The following is a 6,000-nucleotide window of genomic DNA, read 5'->3' on the forward strand; positions in this document are numbered from 1 at the left end:
CCTAACGCGTGGTGAAATATGGATCTTGGCTCACTAGAAAGGATACAGAATATATTTTTTTCGAATTAATAGTTAGGGCTATTGTTTTGATAAAAATAGTGGGAGATATATATTGTGAATATATATATATATGAATAATCACTTGAACATAATTTAATGATCATCTGTAGACTAAGTCATTTTATGCACTTTAATATTGTAGATATCAAATGACAAATAACACAAATAACTTCTCTATGTAATAGTCCTTGAGAAGGACAAGCTGACATGAAATAATTTCCTCGATTGACATGGGAACTTGAGGATTGTCCTCGGGTTCAAGGATGTCACTCAAACCCCTCCCTTATTTCTTCTAGCTGAGAATGAAACATGTGCAGAACAAAATACTTACCAAAAGAAAATTAATTATGCAACTGATGTTTCATGTCTCATGCTTATTATTTTGAGTGCTGAGCTTTAGAAGCAACAAGAGAATAATGATGCTTATGATATGATTGAGCACCTTCAAAAGATGTTTGAAGTATAGGCTCGCCAGAAAGATTTGACAATAATAAGGCACCATACTTTTGCATTAATGGGAGAATCATATCCGGTTGGACCACATGTTCTAAAGGTGATAGGCATATGTACCTTAATATTTTGGGTTTCAAGAATGCTCTAGAGACTCAGTTTGATTTGATCAAATGATCTTTGAACAACTTATATTCTCGGTTTGTTAAGAACAAAAGGAATGAGATACACAGAACACTCATTGAGTTGTTAAGCATGTTTAGAACTGCTGAAAATAACACGGTAAAGGCATGAATTATGTCCATATTGATGATGTACACATGGAATGCAAATGGGAAAGGAAAGTGGACAGGCAAGGTGAAGATTTGATCTTATTCGGTGCCAAGCAAAGTCCAATCCCAAAGGGCTTTTGAAGTCTAATAGTGGTGTTGCTAAAGGAGATGATTGTCATTTTTGTGGAAATAACTAGATGAATGGAAGTTAAATTGTCGAGCTTATTTGGAAGATCTAAAGAAGAAGACTAGCAATGGTCAAGCTTCAAGTATAGGGTTAGAATTGGAGCAGAAGTTGTTGCTCTAGTTGAAGGAACTCGATACCTAATTTTTCCCATAAGGCGAGATAGAGAACTTAATTAAATTGTTATTACGTGCATGCCTTTAGCTGATACATTAAGTCAATTTCTTGTCAGGACAAGAAAGGTTTTCATTTTAATTAAATAAACAATACTTGTTTATTCTATTTCAATGATAAGACTTATAATGTTGCACAATTAGTTAACAATTTATATGTTACCTCTAGCATTGTCGTTAAGCCATATTAATGAGAAATGCATTTCTGAGTTACATATAGATGAATACTTGGATAAGTTTGATTTCGAATCATACGGAAGATGCGAACTTTGTCTCATTGGCAAAATGACTAAAGCTTCTTTTACCTGATCAGGTGAAAGGGCCACCGAACGATTATGACTTATACATAATGATGTATGTGGTTAAATTCGTATTATGGCAAGGGGGCTTATACTACTTCATAACATTTACTGATGATTTCGGTAGATATGGATATGTGGTTCTTATAAAGAACAAATCTGATTCTTTTGAAATGTTCAAAGAATATAAGGCCGAAGTAGAAAAGAAAACAAGGAAAAAGTATAAAAGTTTTATGATCAGATCGTGGAGGAGAATACTTAAACCTCAATTTCAAGAGTTTCTTGAAGGAGTGTGATAGTGTATCAAAACTTACTCCTTCTGGAAAACCTCAATGAAATAGGGATTCTGAGAGGAGAAATCGTACCTTGTTGGACATAGTGCGATCGATGATGAGTCAAGCGGATCTTCCATTCAGTTTCTAGGGTTATACTCTAGAAATGGTTGCATATACACTTAACCAAGTTCCGACTAAAGCGGTTCAAAATACTCCGTATGAGATATAGAGTGATGAATGTCATAGCATGTCATTTATGAAAATTTGGGGACGTGAAGCATTTGTAAAATGTTTAGCCTCTGACAAGCTTGGACTAAAATTAGATAGATGCTATTTTGTGGGATATCCAAGTGAGACTAGGGTATAATTTTATAATCCTTTCAAGAATAAAGTGTTTGTTGCTCAGGACGCTGTATTTCTTAAGGGAGAACTACTTTCTAATAAAATCAGTGGGAGGATAATACATCTCGATGAAGATCGAGAACCATATGATAACATTGAACCAGAGTTGGAATAAGATTAGGATGTACATTAAAATGTTGAAAGTAATCCTGTTTAGGAAACACAGGTTATTCGTAGATCTAGTAGGATTCACCATGAGCCCGGGAGAAATTATGAATTTCTTTTAACTCAAGATAGTGATGTGATACTTACGGATAATGATAAGCCTTTCACCTACCCAGATGCTAGGAACAGTTCAGACTCCGAGAGATGGCTAGAGGCCATGAAATCCGAGATGGAATACATGTATCAAAATAAAGTATTGACTTTAGTTGATCCACTCGAAGGGGTAAAACCTATAGGGTGCAAGTGGGTTTTCAAGAAGAAAACTGACATGGATGGTAAAGTACAGACCTATAAGGTGCGACTAGTGGCAAAAGGTTTCAAACAAATTCATGGTATAGACTATGATGAGACTTTTTCACTAGTTACTATGGTCAAGTCCATCAGAATTTTGTTAGCAGTAGTTGTTTACTTTGACTATGAAATTTGGCAAATGGATGTCAAAACTGCTTTCTTATATGGGAGCCTTGAAGAGGATGTATATATAATACAACCTGAGGGTTTTATCGATCCAAAGTTTGCTAAGATAGTTTGTAATTTCTTCTATCTATTTATAGATTGAAGCAAGCCTCAAGGAGAATGAATATTTATTTTGATGAAACGGTCAAAGAGTTTGGTTTTATTCAAAATGAAGATGAACCATGTGTTTGCAAGAAGGTTAGTGGGAGCCATGTGACATTCCTAGTATTATATGTAGATGACATATAACAAATAAGGAATGTCATACCTTCTCTACAGGCTGTTAAGACTTGGTTGAGAAATAGTTTCTCGATGAAAGACTTAGGCGATGCTACCTATATATTAGGGATCAATATCTATAGAGATAGATTGAAGAGATTAATCGACCGAGTCGGAGTACATACATTGATAAAATATTGCATCATTTTAGGATGAAGGAGACAAAGAAAGGATATATTTCGATGTCTCATGGGATAGTGATCTCAAAAGATAATTGCCCCTAAATCATTAGATGATAAGGGCCGTTTGAGAAAGCTCCATATGCTTTAGCAATTGGATCTATAAAGTGTACAATAATATATATTTATCCCGATGTTTCATATGCTTTGAGCATGACGATCAGATACCAGTCTAATCCAGGTGAGGGTCACTGGATAGTTTTCAAGAATATTCTTAAGTACTTAAAGAGGACTAAAGATTTATTTTTGGTGTATGGAGAAGATAGGGAACTGGTTGTAAAGGGTTACACTAATACTAGTTTCTTAACCTAATTTATGGATAGACAAGGATAATTATGTGTCTATGCTTGGTTTGTGTTTTGTCTAAATATAATTGATGTTAGCTTGAATAGTTCACATCAAGAACATTGATGATTCTATGGAAGCCGAATATATGATATTTTTTTTGAACAGCCATGGAGAATGTTTAAGCATGTCCTTAGGCAATATCGCCTTATAAATGAGATTAATGATTAAGGAGATATAAATGTAAAGTGCATAGTAATGATAGTGTTGCAGAGCCACTGACTAAGGCTTTATCACAGCAGAAGTACGATGGTCATACTAGTTCCATGAGTATTAGATACATGGGTGATTGGCTCTAGTGCAAGTGAGAGATTGTTACTGTTTGTGCCCTAGAGACAACACTATGATGTTTTAGTTTAAGATATTAGGATTATTAATGTTTATGTTCTATCGATTATTCTCTTTATAATTTATTAATTTTTAATTTACGGCGATATAAATATTAGATTAATAAATGTCCTTTGAATATGATATGCAATTCTATATCTCTAAGTACGTGACTTAGAAATGAGATTATGAGAATAGTATCAATATTCCTAAAGGTCCCTAGTCGAGTATAATTATTAAGGGACAATAATAATGCATTAAGACTAGTGTGTTTGTTGACTGATGATCACATCTCATTGATCATAGGTATAGTGATACTAATGTCAAAGACACGGGCAGATGTACATGTACATGGTGCTGGACATACCCGATGTGAGATTCTATATGTCTGTTGTGTCATAAGTAATTCTCACAGTGATAATGATGTAATGGTCCTTAGACCTGAAGTCATTATATTTCTATACGAGAATTTATATACATTGATTCCATTAAAAGTTATCCTCGACCGGGTAATGATAAAAGTGGACATTAGGTATATTATCAATCATATAAGAAATATGAATGATCTAGAAGGGATTTAACCCTTCTATTTTAGGAGTGATATTATTGGCCTCTTGTGTGAGCTAGACTACGAAATGTGTGGTCACACTCAAATGTTGATTTGATATGATAGTATACTCATTGATCAAGGAAACCTGAATTAAACATTGATGAGGATGATACATTATATGCCTCTAGTTTAATCTATAATATGTGGATAAAGGGATTATATTACATTGTACATTATTCAGGAAAGGTTTAATCGATCACCGATTCAGTTATTATTACTTGGGTAGCAATGATGTATTACTAGATATCACTCATTGTTTACGATTTTAAATTAGATTTAAAACTCGTTGTCAACGTAATAATAACCTATAGGGTCACACACAAAGAATGCTTGAAGGATTTAATTTAAATTGGATTTAAATTATATTAAAGTAATTCAAATTATTTATAATATTAATTAAGTATGACTTAATTAATTAGATAAATATTGATATTCGAATTTACCAATATTAATTATGAAATTTAATTGTTAAATAACTAAGTGAGACTTAATTATAATACAAATAGGAATTTTGAATTAATAATAACTCCTAATTAGTTAAAAGTTATAATTCGCTTTTCTACTCTCTATATAATATCTCTTGTGTGGCTGATTTTTATGTGCAAAAGACTTTTACTAAAACCCTAGCCACCAAGGGAGAAGATGGAGAGAGCAAGAAGAAACGAGTTTGTGCTAGTACACATCCAATCCTTGCGTTCAAGCATTCATGTGGATACCGATAGAGCGTAGATCGCGAGAGCAGGATGCGTGGTGATTGAATAAGATTTGGATCTCCATTAGTCAACCAATTTGTAAAGCTTCTTAAGGTAAACAATCTGATCTACGAATTAAATATCTATTTTCGCATGGATCCTGCGGTGGGTTTCGACAATTCTGATTTTTCACGTTTTTAATTACTGTTTCCGTTGCGTTTATGTGCTCGAAACCCAACATTTTCCACCAAGTCTCCTAACCTTAACCTAATTCGAAGACATCCCATGCCTATATAAGGGGTCTCACCCCACAAATCAAAATTACGTTTTTGACTTGATCATTGGCAAACAGCAAGGTACGTAGGCATCTTGTTAAGGCAAATTGAGTCACGAAACACAAGAGCAGTCAAATCGAGCCTCGAAGATCATGAAACCTAGTATTAAATATAACCTAAATATTTATCCATAACATTTGGCGCCGTCTGTAGGAAAGCATAACAATAACCGTGGTGAGAACACGGAGCGGGAGCAACGCCCCCGAAGGAACACCAACTGGGACGACCCAAACGATTTCGTCAACGGTGGAAATACCCCTGTATTCAACCTATGCCACCACCCAAGGAGGAACCCAGATAGGAGCTACTGAGCCTCAGCCACAAGGGACGAATCCCCCGGCTCCTCAAGGGATGAATTCCCAACTTTAGCAGCTACATGCACCTGTGAATCCTCGACCCATTGGGTATGAGTATTCCACTATTATGACCACTAACCCCCCTTATGGGATGCCCCTATACCCCGAGGTTGGAGGAAGTGGAAATGCCAATTGGAGTGA

The sequence above is a fragment of the Apium graveolens genome, chromosome 1, assembly GCF_009905375.1.
Source record: "Apium graveolens cultivar Ventura chromosome 1, ASM990537v1, whole genome shotgun sequence".
Lineage (NCBI taxonomy): Eukaryota > Viridiplantae > Streptophyta > Magnoliopsida > Apiales > Apiaceae > Apium > Apium graveolens.